General features: G+C 44.4%; 1 long non-coding RNA gene across 1 annotated transcript in view; it reads right to left on the minus strand.

The window, feature by feature from the left end:
• Nucleotides 1–1,361: 1,361 nt before the first annotated feature.
• The window catches only part of LOC141585668 (uncharacterized), a 38,657-nt gene continuing 25,497 nt past the window's right edge, over nucleotides 1,362–14,521 (minus strand). Inside the window, exons 2-4 of the long non-coding RNA XR_012519281.1 lie at nucleotides 5,095–5,194; nucleotides 2,130–2,271; nucleotides 1,362–2,044 (exon numbers count right to left, since the gene is read on the minus strand). This is a non-coding gene — a long non-coding RNA (uncharacterized LOC141585668). The remainder of the gene's footprint in view (nucleotides 2,045–2,129; nucleotides 2,272–5,094; nucleotides 5,195–14,521) is intronic.

A 14,521-nucleotide genomic window follows, 5' to 3' on the forward strand; every position in this document is an offset into this window, starting at 1 on the left:
GACCCCAGTGTGCAGTGCTCCCCTCCCTGTGTCCATGTGTTCTCATTGTTCAACACCCACCTGTGAGTGAGAACATGCGGTGTTTGATTTCCTGCTCTTGTGTCAGTTTGCTGAGAATGATCATTCTCAGCAAACATTTAGTGTATTAAATGTATTTTTACTTACAATTTTTCAATTTATGATGTGTTTATTGGGATGTAATCTCATTTTAAGTCAAAAAGTGTCTTTATTCAATGACTTGATGTGGATTTTGTATTAGAAAGTTGTATTTTAACCATGTAAAAATTTCCAAGTGTATCGATTATATTATGCTTAGGTAAGTGTGTGTCTCTGTTCTTACGAGACACACACCAATGTATTTAGGCATCAAGTGTTATGATGTCTATAGCTAACTCCAAAGTTTCATAAAAACTTATAGAGAGCGAGCAGATGTGGCAAAAGGGTAACACTGGGTGGATCTACATTGGGTGAAGCATACGTGCAATTTACACTTGTGCCTACAATTTTTTCAAAGGCTATTTTTTTCCAAAGAGAAAAAAAGGAGAAAAAAAAGAAAAAATATGATGAGGAAGCCTAGTGTTGGCAAGGTCATGAGGCGCTCAAAATTCTTCTGTGCAGCTGGTGGGTGTGTGAGCTGGCACATGTGGCCTGGAGGGAAGTCGGGCATTTTTACTTACAATTTTTCAACTTACGTTGGGTTTATTGGAAATAAAAATATGAAAGCGTAAATTGAGGATATACTTTGACCAATACACCCTACACCCCATCACTTTCAGGTTAACTTAGAGAGAGCTCTCTAAGGTGCAAAGATGTATGTGCCCTAAAGTTTCACTGCAGTCTTATTGTTTATACCAGAAAAGTAGGAAATAGCTTAATGTTCATCATCGAAACACTGGTAAATAACTTATGGTTCATTTCTAGCCTACTGGTCAAGATCATGGGCTCTGAAGTCAGATACCCTGGCAGTGCTAATCAATTTTCTTGTGCCACAGTCTCTTCATCTGCTTAATGGGCATAATACAAACTCCTGTTCAGAAGAGTTGTTGTGAGACTATACAAGATCATGTATATGCCTGGCACACAGCAGGTGTCGCGTCAATATTACATACCGTTAGCTTTATGCAATTGGTAAAAAACAATGATGCCCACCTTTACTTATTGACCTGGAAAGATGTTTCTGTCATAGTGTTGAATGAAAAAGCAGGTTATGGAATAGAGGAGTACAATGTGTTATTGCAATTATGTAACAGTGCATTTTTAATTTCCATTTGTCCAGAAAATTGGCCACCTACGTGTTAATAATGTGTCCCTGAGGTGAGGGCACTTCCAGTCTTTTATTTTCGTCTTTGTACATTTCTAAGTTGTTTGGTTTTTTTTTTCTTTTTTTTTTTTCTTTACAGCACATGTGACATTTTTACAAGCAGACTCTATTTGATTGTGAAAAGATTAATAAATCAGATCCATGGACCTTGCCTGCTCAGACCTGACTTCGTCTGAGGGGCTGACCAGATGCCCTGCTGATTGAGGCCCCAGAGGCTACTTCCCTATCTTTGATACAAGTTATGCCCCCTTTGCTCAGCCTGGGTGTTCTCTCTGCCAGGCCTGCTGGAGGCATTTACTGGATATGTGTTCAGCTCTTTGTTCTCTTCATGGGATTATGCTTTCCCTACATTTCTACCTCATTTTCACGAAGCCTGCAGAGTGCGGGTGAAGCTGTGTCTGGCTCAGGGGATGTCAACACACGTGCAGAGGATTCACTGAAGCCTATCTTGGGGGGCATTCAGCTTTTTTCTGGGTGTTTTCTAAAAGCATCCACACTGTCGGGCAGAAATCCAGTTTGCAACACATTTTCCTCCCCAAGTCCGGTTTTCTGCAGCCTGGACCCTCACCGAGGTGCCAGGGTCCAGCTGACCACGAGATGGCAGTCTTTCCTCGCATCAGGCCAGCCAAAGCCTGCTTCCCCAGACCTGCGTGCTTCTGAATCCAGCTTCTGTGCTGCCCCAAGCAATTTCAGCAAAGAGATTGTTTACTAAAGTGACCTTCACTAGAGAAGAGAACAGTAGGATTAAATATTTGGAAACAGAAGAACTCGAAGAAGAAAATACAATTTCCCAGCACCACGTGCTCACCCATCCTTCTCTTCAACAAAAGTCGCAACAGTTTCGTGTCCATTTGCAGTCTGGGGTTGAATTAGAATTGCCAAGCATCCCAGTGAGGTCTGAGTCCACATTCCTTTATCTCTTTGTGCCACTCAAAGCCAGATATTGATGTCTGAAAACAAGATACATAAGCTTCATTATTTAAGTGCCTTTTCCTTAAACAAGACCGCTTTAATACTTAACAAGGTAGGGAAGCTACATAACTTAAAATCTATGTGACGAGAAATAAGAAATTATTTGTAGCGGGTTCCACTTTTACACACACCAACAAAGAAAGACATTCACAATTTTTTGCCTTCCCAGGGCCCCAAAATACAACACAGGCCTGTTCTCCTGCTCTGGGCAGAAGCCGCAGCTGAAACTGTTCTTTATCAGCTTTTCTTTCTCAATATTTACCAACCAATAAATCTTTTTTCCCCTAAGACAACTGACAATCCAGTTCGTGTGGAGGCTTGTTATCCAAATAATATTAAATAAACTGCTTCATTATCCATTGAAAAAGTATTAAGATGGATTTTTTTTCTTTGTGGGTCAATATTGAAGAAGAGAGGGGGCTGCTCTCATCCACGGGAAGGGCAGCTGCCTGCCTGCAATGAGCACATCTCAATCTCCAGCCTCCTGCAGAGCTGTCTCCTCTCCGTCCTGTCCTGGAGCCATGACAGCTCACCCTCAGGCTCCCACAGTCCCTGCTCTGTGGCACCAGCAGGGTCAAGCCTGTCTGTACCATTATCCCGGTCATAACTGAGGACTCCACAGAACACTGCCAGAGCTGCAGGAGTATTTTGCCCATTTTCCAAAGTGTGATACGTCAGTCTTTTGAGAAAAATTCCATTTCTGTTGTTCCACAAGCCAATTCCAGCTTCCTGGGTTTTTTTGTTTTGTTTTGTTTTTTGTTTTTCGTTTTGTTTTGTTTTTTTTTTTTTTTTGTCTTGTTTTGTTTCGTTTTTTATTTATTTTGTTTTGTTTTGAGACAGGGTCTCACTCCATCACCCAGACTGGAGAGCAGTTGCGTCATCCCAGCTCGATATAGCCCCAGGTGATCTCACCTCAGCCTCTCAGGTAGCTGGGATTACAGGCGCAAGACTCCACGCACAGGAAATTTTTTGTAGAGATGGGGTTTCGCCATGTTGCCCCGGCTGGTCTTGAACTCCTGAGCTCAAGCGGTCCTCCTGCCTCAGCCTCCCAAAGTGCTAGGAATCCAACAATGAGCCACAGCCCCTGGCTCAGCTCCCACATTTCCTCTGTCAGAGTGTGTGGTGCTGATGGTCACAGAGCTGACCAGGGGGCTAAGAGGGAGGAGGTCTGGGCTGGCTCTACTGCTAACTTCCTGCAGGACCAGTCATGAGACTTGCGTCTCTGGCCCTCAGTTTCTCCATCCATACAAGAAGATGTTGGACCTGACTTTCTTTTAAACCTTCCTGTGGTGCTACTTATCAAGGATGTGAAATAAAGGAAGAGGCTTTGGAGCTGACTTGATCTTAGCGGAAATTAAACATCTGAGTCCCTAAAGAAACTTCTAGGGAAGAAGAAAAAAGCTTTTAAAGATTAATAGGAGCAGATAATATTTGCATAGACATGTCTGTCCTAGGTACCATTCTAAAGGTGTGGTCATATGATAATTTAACTCCCGCAACACCCCCATATTCTTATACCCACTCGACACTCAAGGGGGCTAAAGCACTGAGGGCTGCATGACCTCCCCAGAGAACACATTGCTCAGAAAGATGGGAAAAACGAGAAGCCAGGTGGCTTGGCTCCAGGGTTCATTCTCTTAACTTCCTAACCCCGCAGCTGGCAGCAAGCCCAGGAAACCTCCCAGCGCTGCTGCAGGCTGGGTGGGTTGCAGGGTGGGGCTGCAGCTAGAGGCTCTAGCGGCTGGAGTCCCGGTCCCTGGCCCTGAGCACTGCTCTGTGAGTGCTCTTGTCCCTTTCTCTCATCTTACTTGGCTTTTACTCAGATAGATATTGCCAAGGGTGATGGTCATGCTCATCAGGATACCCAGAGTTCTGACATGACTTTATTACTACATAAATAAGGCATAAGTCATATTTTCTCGTTTAAGCACGCATACCACACACACACACACACACACACACACACACACACACACTCCAAGAATTACATATGAGGCTAAAAATCCCCTTTGAGCACCACCACTCTGCTTCCTCTTCTCCTACCTACAGGAGCGACTCTCATTGTTTCGGATGTAGCCCTACAAATTATTTTCTACGAAGAGTGTACCCTTAGAAAACCTGTGGTCATGCTTTAGAGTTTACGAGGTTCTGATTCCTTCAGCAACGCTATCATGCTGGGTGTATTATCTGGAAATTGGTTTCCTCGCTCAAGAGTGCGTCTTGAGACCCTTCCATGTTCCCGCTCACAGATCTGTCTTGAGTTTTTTTACTGCCGGAGAGTATCCCTTTGTATGAATGAATCTGAGTTTATCTGTCCATCTCTGTTTCGATGGCTATTTAGGGTGTTTCTAAATTTGTATTTTTCTAGAAATTGCCATAATGTACTTCCTTTCACATACTGCTACTTGCATAGGTACAAATATTCCTTTGGTCTAAATGACGAAAGTGAAATTTCTGGGTATCAGCATACTTTATTAAACTGGCACAAATATATGAGCGTTTTACAAAGGCTCCCCCTACCAAAATATTGAGATTTGAAATGCTATAAGAACCCTAAATTGCTGTAAGTAGTAACAAAACATCAGAAAGATTTGAGGGCCGTGAGATGCAATAATGGCAAGAGAGGATGTGCGTGATGCCTGTGAATTGCAAGGCTATGCTTTTCCCTTCCACCCAAGAAAGCACAGCAGAATGCAAGAGGGGTGAAAATGATGTGAATCATGAAAACTTTTAAAAGCATTAGAATAGGAACTTTTTAAGTAACATACTTGCAAACATGGCCAAGATCTACTGTGACTTACCTGCAGGGTCCATCCTTCTGCACAGCCCATGCTGTCAACCAGACGCTATCCTGTTCCCACCAACTCAATGAGGCAACAACCATTTCTGTACATGAAGATTCTAAGGGATCGCAGATGACATGTGTTAGAACAGACATTATCCAAGAAGGAAGAGACATATCTGTCAGCCATGCTACAAGTGTCATTCCATCATGAAAGTTGATCGCTGGATACTGGGTGGTGTATACAACATATACACACACACTCATGTGCGTGCACACAAGCACGCGTACACACACACACACACACACACACACACACACACTGAAGCATCCTCAGAATTCCTGCAACTCCAAGGTTCAAACATCCAAGAAGAGTACCATGGGATGAGGACTCTGTGCTTGGCCAGGCTCTTCGGAGCCTACTTGGTGTCTCTGAAGGACTGGAAATAGAATTTGCTTTTTAGTTAAGGGAGCCCTAATACCAGCCTCTGCCGAATGCCAGGAGTTACACATCCTCTTGCCCTGTCCACCCTCTCTCCAGTGGAGACTCTTCTCTGATCGTAAGATCAAACTCAGGCTAAAAAACAAAGAGTCAACAAAGTCAGTCTGTATGAAACCCTAACATCCTCTGTCTTGGAACGTCCCCTGCTGAAGACAGCCCACGTCCCTAACTTCTTACAGCTGGGTCCCACATATTTTATGGTTTTTTCCTGTGCACCTTTCCCATTCCAACCCTGCCTTCCTGAAAATAGCTTCTGTTTGCTCTCTAGACCTGTGCTAGTCAGAGAGTGGTCCCGGGACACTGAAGATTGGTGCTGACCCGCAGTGAGATCTGTGGAGATTTGGAGGGCAGCCACTTAGAGACTTTGATAACAATTCAGCAGAGTCACGTTAGGTCTGTGAAATCTAATAATAACTTTAGACTTGAATTTTAGTGTATGTTTTTATTTCATTTTCTTAGTAATTCATTGCTGTTGCATTGTATTTGTATTTTTATTGTTTCTGCAGCCCAGGCTGGGCCCAGGGTGCTATCATAGCTCACTGCAGCCTCCAATGCCTGGGCTCAAGTGATCCTCCCACCGTGGCCTCCCAAAGCACTGGGATTGCAGGATTAAGCCACCATACCTGGCCTGTTATTGTATTTTATGAAAATGCTCATCTAGGGTGTACTGGAAATGCTTTTAAACATGTATTTTTAAGTCAAGATATCCTGTCTCTTAACTTCCCATGTCTTGACTAGCAGGCTGCTCTCTTCACATTCAAGTTAACTCCATGCGTCATGAAGCAGATGGAACAGATAGCTCTCCATTCTAGGGATCCCTGGCTGTAAGGGGCTGTCCCCTTTGCTAGTCCGGGAGGTCAGTCTGCCTTGCAGAATGAACCATAGAGATTCAAGAACTAATCCCAAATATGCCAAGATTGTCACTTTCATTTTATTACACTTTCTAAGCCCAGGGAAAGTATCATTTATGCTTAATGGTTGTGTTCCCTGCACCCGGTAGAAAAGAAGCCAAGTTCATGAAAAGGCAGGACGGCAGGTGGTTTGTACGATTGTGTGTTTAGATAACGCCACCTGTATGTGAAGAAGGATCCACTGCGTTTTTCCTCTCCAGTGCTTTCAGGAGGACTGCAACTTTTAAAAAGTCCACATGTGAAGACTTTGCCTTTTGAAAAAGGCCTCCAAGAATAACCAAGGTTTCGCAAGGTTTGTCTCAGCCCTTAAGGGCAAACGTGACCAAACTTTTGCTTGAAATGATGCTCCAGTTGTCTGTTGCTGGATACCTAACCGCCACAAAACTTGGTGGCTTAAGCCAAAGGCAAGTTTGATTGGTTCCTGAAGATGCCATTTGCATAGGGCTCTGCAGGAAGAGTGCACCTCTGCTCTGCTGGGCATCACCTGGGCAGCCCAAAGGCTGAAATGGAGTCATCAGAAAGCCCCTTGCTCACAGCTGGTGACAGGTCTGGGGAGACACAAACAGCTGGGGCTGGACCAGTAGAGGCTCCTCCCTGACCCCAGTGTCTCTCCCTGTCCTTTCGTGGTCTCTCCACATGATGTCTCCAGCACCGCAGCTTCAGGACAGTTGGACTTCCCACGTGTGCCAGGCTGCCAAGAGAAAGCCATGAGGACACCCTCCCACCTTCCACAGCATAGCCTCAGGACCACACATTTTATTCACCAAGGTAGTCAACAAAGCCATACCCTTGTGCATGGGGAGGGAAAGAGACTCCACCTCTTGGTAGGAACGAGGCCAGCTCCCAGAAGACCATGTGGGACAGAAATACTGATGCAACTACCTTTGAATAACACAGGCTGTAACCACAGACACACAGCTAGAAGAAAACCGTGCAAGGAGTTCACGGAGAACATGGAGCAAGGCTAGGTGTGAAGGTGTTCGGGTGGCGGTCAGCTCTGTTTCTCCAGCTTTGATGCCTGCGGCAGCCCAGATGTAGCTGAGAATCCCACAACCCACTGTGGTCATGGCAGGCACTTGAAGCCACCTGTTCAAAGAAGAATGAATTGATGGGACCCTTTGCTCTTTCCCACACATTCCACATGCATGTCTGGAGTCAGGGTCATTGTCTGTAGCTCTGACACCAAGCTCAGCAAAATGAATACACTGCCTTAATCTGGCGGGGTCATCCAGATCAAGAGCCCCCGTCTCCATGCAGCCCTCCTTGATCCTCCTTCTCTGGCAGGATGCAACATTCCATCTTTTATGCCATAGATGGACCCTCCCATAAGCCTTCTACCAGAGTGCATTAGCACATCAGTGCCCTTAGTCATTGGCTCGTGTTCCCCAAATAGCGTAAGTCCCCAGGGCCTGAGAGCACATCGGCTGTTTGTCATATGCCTCACTCTGCCTGGCCCAGTGACTAGCACATGCGGGCCACGGACTGTTGACTGTGCTATAACCAGAGAAGAACAGGTGAATTCCCAGGGACTTCAAGCTGTTTGTTTTCTTTCCATAAAGAGAAGTTGAAATTGTGTTTGATTTATATTTGTTTCATTGGGAAACTCTGATGCACACACACTTACATGTATCTTCGATGTGGTGAACATGTATTTGTAAATGAGTGTGTATGTGTGTAAATGTGTGTTTGTGTGTCTATGCGTATGTGCATGTTTTGTATAAGAATAAGTGTGATTATGTGTGTAACTGTATTAAAAGTGTATATGTCTGTATATAAATGTGTTTGTGTGGTTGTGGGAATATTTATGTACCTGGGTGTGCACATGTTGGTGTGTGTCTGCATGTGGATATTCATGTGTGCTCATGTGTAAATGTATGTCTGTGTCCATATGTATTTATGTTTTTGTCTATGAGTACATATATGAATGCATAAATCCATGCATGCTTGCATGTGTGTCTACGAATGTGCATGTGTATTTGTGTGTGTGTGTGTATGTCTGAGAGCATACACAAAACCACCCATGCAAGAGGCTGGCAGTGGGTCTGCAGGACTGGGCCAGGAGGCATCCTGCCTTCATTGGCGATTCCTCCAGCGTCCCAGTAAAGCCATCCTGACTTCCTCTCCGGGACGAGGAGCTAAGCAGAGGTCAAGTGACTTGCCCCAGACCCCACAGCAAGTCGGCGGCGGCTCTGCGAGGGTCTGATTGCCAGGCTCACGCCCCTCTGCAGGCCGAGCTGCCTCGCTGTGGCATGTTGGCACCCAGCCCAGGCCGCGCCGCCCGGGTTCTGAGAGCGCCCATTGTGGCCGAGAAGTGGCCGAGTGCCATCGCCCGGCATCCGCAGGTGACGGCCGAAGGAGGAGTGACTCCCGAGGCGACAGGAAAAGGGCACCCCTCATTTTGTGTGGCCAAAGGGTTGGAAATAACAGACGCGTAAAAGCGGGAGGGGGAGAAAGGAAACCAAAGCTAATGAGGAATAATGAAGACGTAGAGAGGGACACACCCCGGACCGGCGGGAGCCCCGCACTCACCCAGCAGCAGGAAGCAGAGCCAGCCAGAGGCCGCCGGCTCAGGAAACGTTTTGTTTCCCCCTTTAATTGGTGACCCCGCTCGGAGTTGCTGGAAATGGGCACAGCTCGAGAGAGACTCGAGTGTGGCTGTGGCAAACAATGGGCCTCTGAATGGCCTGGAAAGGCAGCCAAGAGCGGGCGCAGGCCCAGAGCCGTGGATCTCAGCGAGGCTCTGCCGGACGAAGGAGGAGGGCTTGAAACGCTGCGAACGGGGCTCCCCGCTGGGCTCTCCTGGAAACCCACGTGCGCACAGGTGCCTGTGGGTGGGAGAGCTCTCCATGAGAGATGCCCGAACGCCACTGGAAATGGAGTCACGTGAAGAAAACTGCATTCACCAGACCATGTCTCAGCGAGTGTGGCCAAAGGGGATTTTTAAAATAAGCTTCTAGGGGTAGGAAATCAGAGTTCCCAGGGGTCAAGCTTAGGTAACACAGGCGGTCAGTGAACTTTCGCCCAGAGCAGGTGGTGCTGGCTGAGAGCGCGCTTTTGTTTTATGGGCTGGGGCTTGTGACTTAGGGACTGGACACAGTCACCAGGGACGGCGGGGGCCCGCCAAGCCACCACCAGCCGTTGCTGCCCAGCACCCCTCCCAGACACCTCTCCTCAAATGAACAAATATTTAAACATCCGTTGAAAGGAGCACCAAATTATCTCCTATATCTGAGCTTGGCCAAAAGCAGAACTTGTTCTAATGCAAGGAAAATTAATCCAAAGTAGAAATCTCAAAAAGGGGCAAATTGTAGATACAGACAGGGCAAACTGTGTGTCTTCGTCTTCTCCTAAGATACCTTGAACATGATATGGAGGAATCAAAATATAAAAATCTCTTAAGAGCAAAAGATAACAGGAAATCAAGAAGGAAAGGGTGAGAGGTTTCTAAAAGATAACGCTAGGGCCTGAGTGGCCAGAGTGTGTTGACGAACAAGCCTGTGTGAGGGAAATGGTGGCTCAGAAGGCACAGGAGGGGACTGCAGGGAAAGGGCCACCCTGCCAACAGGACGCAGGCCGCGGCCAGCAGACCAGGGCTGAGCAAGTGAGGAAAAGGGCTGCCAAAGAGGAGAGGAATTGAAACCCTGCTCCCAACCCACTTGCACCATTCATTGCTTACACCCCGCCCTACTTTTCCTCCAAGCCTGAGCACAAAGAGGGCAGGCCGCCCACCCAGCTTGTACCTCTGGCTCTTACGGAAGAGAAAGACAACAGCGGCAACAAAGCTTTCTTTTCTGAGTTGAACATGCTTTCTAGGAGTTAGGAGTCAGGACTCCTAGAGTGTGCACCAGCACCCATGCCCATGCCATCCTCATTCTGGCATTTGGAGGTCCCTGGGCCCAAAACCTCCTTCCTGCCTTTTCTCTCTAATGTGAAGCCTGTCAGTCAGGTAGCCCTACCCTCGTGCAGGCACCCCACCCAAGCCACACAACTAATGGCAGCAACAGCGCACACCAGCTACCTAGAAAAATGGGTTCATGTCCTCCTTCTTAAAAATGAACGCTGAAACAGATCTCCAGGAATATGGAGAATTCTTAACTACTACATGAAGTAGAAGCACCAAACAAATAGAAATAAATGATGCCGGAGGAAACAGACACAATTGAGGCAACCAAAGAAGACTTAAGAAAAAGAAAAAAAAACTCTAATTAGTGACTTCAGAAGGATTTGAGATTATATCACATCTACAAAACAAAAATGGAATGCTCTAAAAATGGAAGAAGAAATAAGAAAGAGCCCTTGGAAATTAAAAATATGTTTTCTGGTTTTGAAAATCAGATGGAAGAGTTGAGAAATAATGCCAAGATCATTTCCTAGAATCCAGAGCAAATATACAATGGCCAAAATGATAATAGAGAAGGTACAATGCATAGAGAATCAATCCAGGAAAATGATCTGAGAATTAGCAGTTTCAGATGACATGCGGAGACAGCAGGGTAGTGGGGAGGGGATTATCAAAGACATGAAATACGAGAAGAAAGGATACCAGAGAATTTAATCTGAGTCTCCATCTTTAAATGGCCCACAGCAAGCCAGCAAAATGAGTGAAAAAGGATTCATAACTGTGTACATACCTATGAAATATCAGAATGCCAAGGATATAAAGAAAATATAAGACACTTAAAGATAGAAAATTTAGGTCATATACAAAGGCTTGAAGCTCATATTAACATCAAAAATACTGAGTGTTATTAGACAAGGCAAAAAAATACTATCAGAAAATTAATTTACAATAATTTTATACTCAAATTAACATATGCAAGAATTTTATACCCAACCAAACTATTATTAAATCTGAGATAAAATAAGCCCATTTGTAATCATTCAAGGACTCAGAAAGTAAATCTACTAATCTTTTCCACGGAAATTACTTAAGGCACACAACAAAGAAGAATAGGAATTAAGAGACTGAAAGAGCAGCATACAAAAAAAAAAAAAAAAAAAAGTAGAATTAGCCCTGAAGTGCAACTAAAAAAAATGCAAGGGTGAAAGTTGTAAAGTAGGTCTATAAAGCAAAAATCCAAGTCAAAAGAGAAAATAAGTAGACTCCACAAAGAATATATTTATGAAAGACTGGGATGAAACCAACTGACAGAATCAGTAAGAAGTTTAAAAATAGCTGTGATACAGTGAAATATCTCTACAAGAAAAAAAAATCATAGTAGTTCTTTCTTATTCTCAGGGAATATGTTCCAAGAGCCCCAGTGGTTACCTGAATCCGCAGATGGTACTAAACCCTATGTATACTGTTTTTTCTATACATATCTATGATAAGGCTTAATTTATAAATGTGGTACAGTAAGAGATTCACAACAAAAACTAATAATAAAATAGAAAAAGTATAACTATATTCTGTAATAAAAATTAAGTGAGTGTGTTCTCTTTCTCTCTCCAAATATAAAAACAGTTGACTGCGGGTAACTAAAACTGCAGAAAGCAAAACCTGAGCTAAGAGGAGTGCTAGAGAAAGGAAACTGCACAAGAGAATCAAGCTCCTGCTTCAAAACAGACTACCATGTGACATGATTGAAATCAATGGTGTGCAACAAGGGGACTCCATTTGCCCTTGGTGCTAGAAACGTTCTCCTTTGAGTCATGTAAGACTCTTGGCATGGAACTCATCAAGAAAAACAGGTAACACCACTTGGCCTGGCAATTCAAGGTAGATATAAAGGCATAATAATCTATACTTAGTTGATTGGTTTTCAATTGTTAGAACCAACTTACAGAAAAAAAAAAAACAGATTATTCAGGTGTTATTATGGAATGTAAATGCTGGCAACATAAACACTGTAAAAGTGAAGACAGAACTGAAAATACAGAGAAAAGTAGAGAGAAGATGGAAAAGAAGGAAGGGGAAATATTTCATCTTAGACTATAAAGAATCAGAAATACAAACTATTATCAGAAAATAATATAAACACTTCTATGCATATCAACTAGAACATCTAAAAGAAATGGATAAATTCCTGGACACGTACACCCTCCCAAGACTAAACCAGGAAGAAGTTGAATCCCTGAATGGACTGATAACACGTTCCGAATAGTTCAACCATTGTAGAAGACAGTGTGGCAGTTCCTCAAGGATCTAGAACCATTTGACCCAGCAATCCCATTATTGGGTATATACGCAAAGGAATAGAAATCATTCTACTATAAAGACACGTGTACATGTATGTTTACTTCAGCACTATTTACAATAACAAAGACATGGAGCCAACCCAAATGCCCATCAATGATAGACTGGATAAAGAAAATGTCAAACACATACACTGTGGAGTACTATGCAGCCATAAAAAAGAATGAGATCATGTCCTTTGCAGGGACATAGGTGAAGCTGGGTGCCATTATTCTCAGCAAACTAGCACAGGAACAAAACCAAACACCGCATGTTCTCACTCATAGTGGGAGTTGAACAATGAGAATACATGGACACAGAGAGGGGAAAAACACATACCGGGGCCTGTTGAGGGTAGGAGGGATGGGAAGGGAGAGCATTAGGACAAATATCTAGTGTGTGCAGGGCTTTAAACCTAGATAATGGGTTGATAGGTGCAGCAAACCACCATGCACTTATATACTAATGTATCAAACCTGTACGTTCTGCACATGTATCCCGGAACTTAAAGCAAAAGAAAATTAAAAAAAAGAAACAGGATATAGTGTCTGTACTTGATGGAACATGAAATAGAAATCCATATATTTTGCTTAAAATTAACTATAAATTTAAAACTAAATCTTTGTTTGGGCTAACTCAGAAGCAGATCCTAAATTAAGGATTCAGCTGCAGGTGGTTTATTTGGAAGGTGAAGAAAACATCAGTAGAGGAATAGAAAGGTGGGATAGGGAAAGGAAGCAGCCTTGAAAGGCCCCATTACCCAGCCTGTCATCTCTGCAGGCGATCGCTGCCTGGGTGGGAAGTCAAGCTCAGATCAATAAATGCAGGTGCAGCCAGCTGGAAACCGGGCCAGTGCCCCCGAAGTGGTAAGGACAGTGGGATATGGGTGTGGCAACAACAACCACCATGTAGGTCTATTACAAATTAGAAAGGGAGGCACATTTCCAAATAAGCATGTGCCATGCCGTAGTCTAGAACATATCTAGGTAATAAATGAGACAATGCCAAAGCAGAGGAAGGTGAAACTAAACGCTTGGAAGAGGGGATAGAGGAGATAAGCTGATTCACCCTGAGGAATCAGTTCAGGCTAAGAGATTGGTGGAGCAGCTGTTAAAGAGAAAGGGTTGAGATCTGAAGATCTCATGAAGAAGGTGGAAAACTTCAAGGGGCAGCTGACTGAGTTCTTTTTGAGGAGCAGCCAGAATGCTGAGGGGAGGAAGAGGGAAATGGAGTGAGACAGTGGAGTGGGAAGGGCTTGGGGCTGCCTTTCCATTTCCCGGAATTAGGGCTACCTCCCTCTTTTCCCAGTAGTAATTCTAACTCAGATCTGCAACCACTGGCAGCCACTTCTGTTGCTGAAATCCCTACCTCTGGCTAAGAGTAAGCACTCAATGAATATTTGCTGAATGGCTGAATGAATGAATGTGAATCCTTTCAGAGTATAACCAGATATTTCAACTGCAAAACACCTTTTATGAACTGAAACTGGTTGCATCTTGTGAGGTGCCTGGTTGAGACATTTTGTTTTACCATAGCCATTCTGCTGTTACTAATAACCACAAACATACAATAAACCCTTAGATCTGAGGCAGGGATTGGCGTGTAAGTAGTTATTTGGGAGATGACTTCAAGAAACATGGGTAGGGGAGTGAGGAAACAAGGCGAGGAAGAGTGCCAATGAGCAAGTTAGTGCTATGACCAAGGGAGGCACAGTCCTTCCAGCGTGGGAATTTGGGGAGATGGTGTAATACATGAAGATGTATTGTTGATCCACAAATTCCCATCCATCAGTGGTTGAGAGCTGCTTCCAATGGATCAACCCTTTCCTTCTCTCACCCCCCGCATCCAATCCCCACCT

Source organism: Saimiri boliviensis, chromosome 9 (genome assembly GCF_048565385.1).
Source record: "Saimiri boliviensis isolate mSaiBol1 chromosome 9, mSaiBol1.pri, whole genome shotgun sequence".
NCBI classification, from domain to species: domain Eukaryota; kingdom Metazoa; phylum Chordata; class Mammalia; order Primates; family Cebidae; genus Saimiri; species Saimiri boliviensis.